The sequence below is a fragment of the Adiantum capillus-veneris genome, chromosome 22 (assembly GCF_014529385.1).
Source record: "Adiantum capillus-veneris isolate H3 chromosome 22, ASM1452938v2, whole genome shotgun sequence".
In the NCBI taxonomy this organism is placed as follows: Eukaryota; Viridiplantae; Streptophyta; class Polypodiopsida; order Polypodiales; family Pteridaceae; genus Adiantum; species Adiantum capillus-veneris.
Genome location: NC_140952.1, coordinates 80,719,843 through 80,730,235, shown reverse-complemented (window position 1 = coordinate 80,730,235; position 10,393 = coordinate 80,719,843). Strand labels below are relative to the sequence as shown.

Below are 10,393 nucleotides of genomic sequence, written 5' to 3'. Positions count from 1 at the left end.
ATGAGCACAAAAGATGCACGCATGGAGGCTATACAAAAACGGATTGATGGTGGCTTCGAAATGAATGTAAGCATATATATCGCAATCATCGATTTTTATTTGTTATAAGGATTAAGTTTTTTTGGCTCTATGCTCTCGACTCTTTTTAGAAGTGTAACCCCGGTGGAAAAATACATAAGGAAGAGGAAAATGTAGAGGACAAAAAGGTAGAGGACAAAGTTGATATTGAGCAAGCATGTACTCCGGTATGTCGCATGTAGTGTTGTTATTTAAATGACTAATTGTATTGCATGATGTTTTGGTGTTAAATGAGTTGCATGTCTTGTAGCCAAATCTGAAATTGGATGATGGTCATGGTCCTTTGCTTGTACCCGTGAAGCAAGGAAAAAAAATGAAATTCATAGAGGGTACTCCCGTACCGCTAGGTGCTTCCTTGCTTGAAAATTCGTTGTCCATTCAAAGAGGAAAACGGGTAAAAATTTGTTCGTGTAGTCATATAAATCATGCATATAGTAAATAATGTTACTTAGATTCTCTTGATCTTGTCAATATACTTTAGATTCGGGTGACCATTGGTTCATCAAAGAAAATCCAAATTAGTGACTCTCCTCTTTGCAAAGGCGACATGCCACTTTCTTTGGTGATAAACAACGGGGGAATTAACTTGGAAGGAAGTAGAAGTAATGGCAACGAGTCCATAAAAGTAAGGTGAATATTACCATCCTCTAAAGGTTTGACATTCTCTATCATTTGTTAATGTTTGAATTTGCTTTGACATATAGTTTTGAAAGTGGATCATCGATTCACTTTAGATCTCATCGATCTAATATAATTTCGGAAGTGGACATGAAAATGCTTGAAGATATTTCTCATGCCAAAGCTTCCACAAAAACAATGAACTTGTTTATGATGTAAGTATAGCTTAAAGATCATTTCTATGCTTTCAAAAATATTTCGTGTATTATGTAAGTTTTCAACGCAATGTCTTTGTTTTTTATGGTGATAGTTGGATAGAAAACACATTGCCTAAAGAGATTTTAGACAAAGTTTGGTTCATGGATAGTTTATGGTATGACTATGTTGCACTACGTCACCATGAAGACATTGGAGTTATCAAGAATTACTTGCAAGGTTTAGATATGTCTCAACATTGGTTCCTTTTTCTACCAATAGTTAGTAGGTATGCTTTATTCACTTTCTTTTAGCTTGAAAGTGATGTGATGTACCTTTGGTTGTCATGCTTAATTTGTTGTATATTTATGTCTTGTTTAAGGAACCATTGGGTCCTTTATGTCATCTTCAACAATCACTTCAAAAAGCTTGACAAATTTCCATGGGATTCACATGCTATCGTGTACTTCAATTCATTGCCGGATTCTAATGGCACAACCTATCTTGCTAGTGTTTATAGGTATGTATGTGGTAAGGAATATAAAGGTTATTGTGTGAGAGTTGGATCTAAAAGCTTTCCTTGTAGGGTTCTTGAGATTCTATCTCACAATTGTTCGAACGAGGGTTTGAAAGAGTTCATGGAAAAACCAAGAAAAGGACTTTCACCACTAGAAATACCTGAGGTGTGTCAATGGCTCAAGTGTTGTACGCATGTGTTGTCATGTTGATAAGATCAATTTATATGATTTTTCACTATTGAAAATTGATGCATGTCTTTAGGTTCCTCGTCAACCAAATGCCCATGATTGTGGGTTTTATGTCATGGCTTATATGAAGCATCTTATTGCAGGGGCCTTTGGAAAACGATCAAAGAGCTGGGTATGTAAATGTTTTTCATTGAAAAAACACTTAACTTTATGTGATGGTCTATTTTTTATTGATGTACATGGTTCACTAACTCTCTAGGTTTGATGTACAGCTCACAAAGACTTGGTTCAAGCACCAATCCGTTCAAAGGCTAAAAGAGGAGCTTATAGCATGGAGCAAAAAGTCTCTAGGACTTGATGGAGTGCAAGGATGATGTGTTTTGGACACCCCATACTAGGATATCTCTGTAGCATCTCTTTTTTAACCCATGTGTTGGAAATCGCATTATTATGTGAAAAACTTTTGTGATGTAATTTTTGAGAGCATAGTGCAATATAATCCATCTTGGTTCCTCCAATATGTCTCTTTGTGCATCTACTCTTGCTATGTGAGAAATGATGTGTCAAGATATGAGAAATGATGTGTTATAATGTAAAAAATAATGTGTGAGAATGTAAGAAATGATGTGTTAAGATCGATTCTAATTCTCTAAGAGTGAAGATCAACCTTGCGAGAAATGGGGTGATCAACACAAAATGATAGACTGATTATTGTAGGGGTAAAAGGCTCAAATGGTAATGAAGAATTGCTACAAACTATAATGAGCCGAGTCTTGAACTAAGGTAATGCAAATTACATGACAACAATAGACTAGTTATTGTAGGGGTAAAAAGCTCAAATGGTAACGAGGATATGCTACAAAATATAAGGAGCCAAGTCTTGAACTAAGGTAATGCAAATTACATGACAACGATAGACCAATTATTGTAGGGGTAAAAAGCTCAAATGTTAATGAGGATATGCTACAAAATATAAGGAGCCAAGTCTTGAACTAAGGTAATGCAAATTATATGACAAACAAGCCTCCATTTGTGATACAAACTAGGCATAAGGGGTGACCCAAGGGTGAGCTAAGAGTGCACAAAGGGTGAACTAGGGGTGAACTAGGAACCAGATCAAACTGCAGTAAGGTGAACTAGGGGTGAACTAGGGGTGAACTAGGGAGGAAATCTGAGAATAATTCCCCAGAGGATGGTTTTGGGTCTAGTAGTGGTGAACTAAGGGTGAACTCGGGGTGAACTAGGGGTGACCTAGTCTAATTGCAGTATGGTGAACTAGGGGTGAACTAGGGAGGAAATCTGAGAATGATTCCCGAGAAGATAGTTTTGGGCGTTGCAGTGGTGAACTAAGGGTGAACTAGGGGTGAACTAGTCTAACTACACTATGGTGAACTAGGGGTGAACTAGAGGTGAACCAGGGGTGAACTAGGGAGGAAATCTGAGAATGATTCCCGAGAGGATGGTTTTGGCCATGTAGTGGTGAACTAAGGGTGAACTAGGAGTGAACTAGGGATAAACTAGGGACCTAATGTGAGAATGATTCCCGAGAGCATGAGCTTTTTCCCTACAGTGGTGAACTGAGGGTGAACTAGGAATGAACTAGGGATGAGCATTGTTTTTGGCCTGACAAGGGTGAACTAGGAGTGAACTAGGGGTAATCTAAGGGTGAAATAAAAGTGAACTAAGGGTGAACTAGGGATTGATTTGGTGTGAGAACCACAAAAATTCCTAGAGCATACCATATTGAAAACCAAATGTAAATTCATATATTGAATGGAAGAGTATCAAGACAAGTGTAACTAGAAGTGAAATAGACATAAACCTTGATTAAACCAAATAATATACATGACCAAAATGGATCCATCATATGAGCACAAGCCTCCATTGGGATGCAAACACATTACGGAGAACTTCACCATTGTCTTGAACCATTGTAAAGTCTCTCTCATCTGTTGGGTTTTCTCTTGATGTATAAGAAATAATCTTGCATACTACATTTGTTGGGATATCACATATTCTCACATGTTTATCTATTAGGTAGGTCTCTCCATCCGGAAGGGTATGTTGTGACAATAAAGGCAATAATGCATGGCAAGTTTCACATGTAATGGTAACACTAGGATCAACGATGAATGTTTTGGTGCAACAATGTGGACACAAAATTCGTGGTGTCTCATGAAATCGGACTCGAGACCTGCCACGTTGATGTTTGCTTCGCAATATACCATTTACGTGAGCTCGCTTTGTTGGTTGGGATGTCCCTACTTCATAAACCTCTATATTTGGCTCCACTTCTTGTGGCCTCTTCCAATGCCCAAGTCTTGTTGGAGTCACATGTGCTTGTATTTGCCGTATACTTCCTCTCATAGGCATCTCAATCACCTTCGGTGGCGAGGTCTTTAGTAAGGTATCCTTGCAAATGTTGAGGTCACGTAACAAGATTTCTTTTTGAGCCGGATCATTGTCCTTCAAGCCTTATTCAATCCTTTTAAGTATGCTTCTGACCTCGCTTACACATTTCAAGACCTCATTATCATCAACCCCATCCTCAATTGAGTTGCCTGCGAAATATTCATTGATATCTTCTGTGTTCTGGAGATCTTTATCAATGGCATGCTCATTATCCACAGTTGGAATGAAGGGATACAAGTGTGGAAAGTACTTTTTTATGATTAGGTGAAGTGCATATAGGTGTTTACACCCGCTTGCCCAATCTGGGCAATCACAGTAGTTGCATTGCATGCTCACATGATGCCAGTGGCTTGTATTAGAAATACTTCGAACCTTGAATAATAGTGTCATCTCATTCACAATTTCCAAGGTGGAAGGATCACCCTCGTACAGTTCTAGTATTTTCTCCCCACCATGTAATCGCATAGTGTGTTGCTTTGAAGAGCCCCGGATGTTGTAGCGGCCCGACTCAACTAGAGTAACAATACCAAATCAAGTTTAGGGTTCCTCTTTCATAACAAAGAGAGAAATCAATCCATGAGGGCTTGTCTTACCTATTTCTTATTTTTGTTTGAAGAACTCTAATAAAGTACCACCCATTCTAGTGCCAGTTGTTGAATCACCCACAATAGCATGCAAGAGATCCAAAATCGATCTATTGATCCGCGCGTCTAATAAGGTATACTTTATGTATTGCCACAATCTCTCCACTAAGTTGGTAGTGTCAACATTTCCATAGTTGAATAAACGACCAAACTTGGGCCATATTTTGCGCCATGGGCAGTCATGTCCACACCAACCATTTGTCACATACCTCTGCACATTAACATGAGCTGCATAGTGTTGAAGAAGTTCTTGGTAGTGATTCTCAAATTCTACTTCGTTGAAGGCATGCATAAGTGTTGTCATTGATGAATAAAGATGATCTTGGAGCTCCTTTGGTACCTACAAAATAAAAGAACAATTGGTTATCAAGGTGCACAGAGACCCACAAATGCATTGCATTCACAAAAAAGAGTCCATAAACCTTTGGAAGAAGATTTTCCACCCATGCTTTCTTTGTGTGGAACCAACACACAATAATGTGGCAAAAACGTTGCTCTCGAGTTCTCGTTTCATAAGAATGCCAACAATATTCATCTCCATTGATGACCTTTGAGAATGCTTTAAGCTCTAAAGAAGATTTGTCAATGACAAGGGCGGTAGGTCTAACATTCCCCATTCTAGATAGGATTGTAGATAATGTTATCTCTAATGCTATCCTCTCATGGTATGAGCCTGGGTCATTAGAGCACATCATAAACCAAATTGAAATACCCACACCATGTTGGTTTGGCAAGACAGCGGCACATAGTGGTAGCCCAAATGCATTCGTCTTAAAAGTGCTATCAATAGCCCATGAGTTATGCCGAGAGAATCACATAGCCATTTCCAACATCCATTGGTCTTGAATGATAAGAATAAAGGGCTTTTCACTGTCATTTGTTGCATGAGGATTGTAAGGTTGGTAGTAGCACACCTACATGTTTTCACAAAAAAAGCTTCAATAGTCATTATGCTCAAACAACTTTTGGTCACTACAACTCTCACAAACAAGCACAATATATTATGGATACCTTTCCTTGCTTCATTAGCATTGTAGCCTCGGTCAACATACATGTCCAATCATCCCTAGAAAGTTTTCCTTGGAGCACAAAATGAGAAGTATACATAAAATGCATTAGTTTCACCACTAGAAATTACAAAGTGTACTTGAATCAAAGAGATAGCCAAGTAAAAACCTTGATTTTGTATTTGAAATGACATCATTAAAACTTCCCTTTGTATCATAAAGAATCTGAAGGTCACTTGATCAACGGAAGAGGACCGTTCATAATGTAATTGTTCTTTTGATAAGGACATCTTTGCAACACTTAATCAATTGCCAACATCAAAAAGATCTTCCATACAACACTCAATCACATTTGGGTGGACAGGTAAGTGGTATAAATCCTCACGACTACCAGGGGTATGTCCTTCATGAAGACGAAACAACAAAATGGATGCCTTTTTGTTACCATCAAGATATTCTACTTTGACTTTGAAAGGGCATCCACACTTCTTTGTTTTTCTAAGCCTCTTTTTGGTACCTTTATTATGGGGTTGTCCACCTCTATGACAAATGTAATCGATAGTGGTCTTAGAGATACCATGGTTCTTACTGGAACGGACCATAACAAGCCTCACTTTATTCTCAACCATAATATCCACCAAAGCTACTTTTACTTCTGATACATCTACACTTTTGTGATGCGGAAAACGCACATATGTATGCTTTCTTTTGGCACTATTGCATGCCTCTAAGTATTCCTTCCATCTGTTACACTCACAAGCACTGAGAAGGTCCTTCACATAGTCAAGTGGAATCCCATGTCTTCTAATGTCCACACACCACTCTAACTTGATCGTTCTAATGGTATCTTCTATCCCCAAGTGATTTTGTTCATACCCCTTTGTGTGGCAACCTTGGACAATGTTCCCCCATTGTTCGAGATAAGATATCTTGAGCTTTGAAGATGATGAGGGTAAACAAAGAGAACTCATGCCATCTTCAGAAGGTCCCAAGCACAAACCTTCCTTCATTTTTCTCCATCTACCCAAATCTAGCACCCCTCTAGTATCACAAGCTTTAAGAGCTACCAAGGTGATTAAAGTGTCATCCCTAATCACACGTACTCTTCATCAACTCATAAGTACTCCTTTCAAAAGAATAGAAAATAGGAGAAACATATGCTAGTGGATCGAAGGAAGGTAACCTTGTTTGTGTCCTCCGCAATATGACTTCATCACCTTCAAAAGAGCTCGGAGAGTCACTAGCTTGATCACATGTGTTGCTACTACTTGAGTCACTCTCCCACTCTAGGTCCGATATGATCTCGTGGTCCGCATGGTCTTCAAGTGATTCCATATTGTAGGAAGCCGAGTTTAGTTCACTCTTAGTTCATCCTTAGTTCACCTCTGAGAACCCACATTTACAGGCGAGGCCAAGTTCACCACTAGTTTACCCTTAGTTCACCCCTAGTTCACTATGGTGAAGTACAAAAACCTTAGTTTACATCTAGTTCACCCTAGTTTACTGTTAGTTCACTAATTTCAAAGCTCTCTCTCCTCACTATACGTGCACATTAGAGTCCCCCTATGTGAAGGTTTGGATTTTTAAAGTGTGCCTTCTCAAAGTAATAATGAATGCCCTTTAACTATCCTTGGATTATGTGCAAATCTACTTTTCAGGCCTAGTTTACCCGAAGTTCACCTCCAATCATTAATCAATCTTCCTAAAAAGACGTGCAATTTGCTTTTCCACCCCAGTTCACCCCTAGTTAACCCCTAGTTCACCAATTCGCCGCACGGCTAGGATTACTTTTCGCTTCCCGCTTTCCTTTCCCACCATAGATCCCCTCTGGAATTCAGTCGTGCCACATAGTGACGAGGGCACACAACTGACAACCCCTTCGATTCGCGTGCGCGCTCGGCTCAGAATCGGCTGTCAGCCAGCGAGGACATCGTTTGCATTCCCTCGTCAACGCGTACAGGTAAGGTAGCAGGTAATTTTTTTAATTTTTTAAAAAAAAATAATCAAAGAAAATTTATCTAAAAAAGAAAAAAGAAAAAACAAAGAAATCAATTTCGAAAAACAAAAACAAGAATAAAAAATCCAAAAAATAAAATAACTTCTAAAAAATAAAAAAGAGTTATAAAAATTCATTAAAAGAATCCAATAAAGAGGAATTTAAAAATAAATTAAAAACACCTAGAAAATCACAAAAAATTTCAAAAATTCACAAAAAATTAGAAAAAATTCACAAAAACTAAAAAACTCATAAAAAATCAAAATTGATCAAAAGAAATCACAAAAAATACTAAATTACTTTAAAAATTCAAAAAAATCACTATAAAAAAGAAAAGCATTAAAAACTCACATAAAATTAAAAACATCTTTAAAAAATCTATTAAAAAAAAAATTGAAAGAAAAAATCAGACAAAAAAAAAGTAAAAAACCTCCAAAAATCCATTAAAAATTCCTAAAATTCACGAAAAAAAATAGAAAATTCACAGAAAAATATAAAGCACATAGAAAAATCATAAAATTTTCAGAAAATCACAAATAAATCACAAAAATTTAGAAAATTCACAAGAAATTTCCTAAAAACCAAAACATTCCCAAAAAAAGTCGTAAAAAATCATTAAAAATACCCAAAAATTAGAAAATTCAAAATTTCACAAATAATTAAGAAAAATAAAAAGGAACCCACCGAAAGTGCCAGAAAAAGAGAGAAAAGCCAGGAAGTGCTAGAAAAACCCAAAAAAGCAAAAAAATCACACACCGGCAAACAACACCAAAACGAGCAAATCAAAAGCGGAAAAGCAACGCCGGAGAGTGTACCGCACACCGAGCGAACACCGAAAACCGAGCACAACGTGCAAAGAGAATCAGATAAGCTCAAAGAAGCGAGAAATTGACCAACTCGAAGCAGTTGAACGGGAATCAAATTTTCAAATTTCTGTATGCTAGAAATTGGCTAGTGCGAGTAATTACGCTGCAAATTAGCTTTCATTTGAACAAACAGGGCCACAACTCACATAGAATTGCATATTAGACTAGTACGAAAAGGAGAAATTCTGCTAATCAACACCAGCTTTTGCTAATTGACAGTTTTTGTGGATTGAGCCAACATGGACTCAAATCGAGCCGAGAATTCAAGTATAGCAGAGCCAGTCAGTAGCAATGGCAACACATGTACAATTGCAACATAGCAAATTTTGCAGCTATATGGCTACAATGGAGACAAAGTATTGTACACAGATTCAGAAGGCCACAGATACTTGATGAGTAGTAAAAGCAACACGAGAGCCAAGATCTTATTGATCAGAGTAAAGCCAGAGTCAGAGAACTCCCATATGTTCACAGACTTCATTGGAGCCAGGTATTGCAAGCTTAAAGATGAAGTGCGGATAGAAGTGCAAAAAATTGACCCAAGTGGTTATCTAGAAATTTGTACAAGCCAGCAAAGCATACATTTGGTGCATATGCAATCAGGGACATTGTACATGGATTACAGTGGTCAGATCTATAGTTGAGACCAGAAATGGATCCAAGAGATCAACCAATAGAAGCCAATCTAATTGGAAAACCAATTCAAAGACGGTACAAAGGTCAAGATGGAGCATTCTACAACTTGATGCTTAGTGTTCTGAAAGAAGATGCCGGCAACTTGGCAATCATAGAAGTAGAAGCTTCTCAGCAAGAGCTTGACATGAAAGAACCAAATGAAAAACCACCAATCATGGCATATTGCTCAGATTGTGGAAGAAACTGTGGACATTTTTCTGAAGATTGTCCAAGAAATCTTGACAACAGGGATGCATCAATTGCCAACAAGCAAGGTACAGAGCAAATTGGAAATGAGAATCTCGATGTAAGTGCATTTAACTTGTTGCTTTTAATGCAATCCGATGATTTTGCATTACCATTAGAAGATGCACATGCACCTGAAAATCAAAAATTGATTCTTTGAACAACAAATTCTTGCACGAATTTAGTCAAGGTGTCGAGATATCACAGAATGTTGAAGAGACTGTTAGGTTTGCAAATGATTCTGCATCCACTAACACAAGTGTGCAATCATTCACGAATCTAAGGGACACATCAAACAGAATGATGTTATCTTTGTTGAGATGTAGAGAGAAAGAGAGAGAGAGGAGACAAGAGACACACCATATACGCTCCCAAAGACTAATTCATATTGAGGACAAGATACAAATATATAGGTGAGACCAAGTTCAGTAGAGTGAGCCATATATAGCTCCAACGCCCCCACTCAAACAAAGGTCTCTAGCTTTGGATGAAAAAACCCTTGGGGAGTTCAAGGGAAAAACCCAAGCCCCTATACAATGTGAAATATGAACCAGCGGTGATGATGTGAAAGTGAATTGTGCATCTATGTACAAATATTCAAGTGACTTAGATATCACAAGGTGCAAATGTGGAGTGTGCATAGTGCATGGTACCTAAAAGATTACAATGTCATATGTACAAAGCTATTACAATAGCAAAGAAGCTAATCTAGAAAGAGTGAGGCCGAAGCAACTCCAAGCTCCGAGCGCAAGAGGATGAAACGTGACTCATTAAGGCCTTTGGTCAAAATGTCTGCAATCATCTGGTCACTTGGACAGTGTTCAACCATAATGGTTCCTTTGCGTACTTCATACCTGACATAATGATAATGGACAGCAATGTGCTTTGACTTATTATGTTGAACATAGTCTTTTGCAAGACTAATAGCACTTTGGTTGTCACACCGCAA

The 10,393-nt window shown here is 37.9% G+C and overlaps 2 pseudogenes; one reads left to right on the top strand and one right to left on the bottom strand.

The window, feature by feature from the left end:
• The first annotated feature begins 625 nt into the window (after window positions 1–625).
• On the top strand, window positions 626–1,913 carry LOC147429663 (uncharacterized; annotated as a pseudogene).
• Window positions 1,914–3,279: 1,366 nt separating this feature from the next.
• On the bottom strand, window positions 3,280–6,996 carry LOC147429662 (uncharacterized; annotated as a pseudogene).
• Between the last annotated feature and the right edge of the window lie 3,397 nt (window positions 6,997–10,393).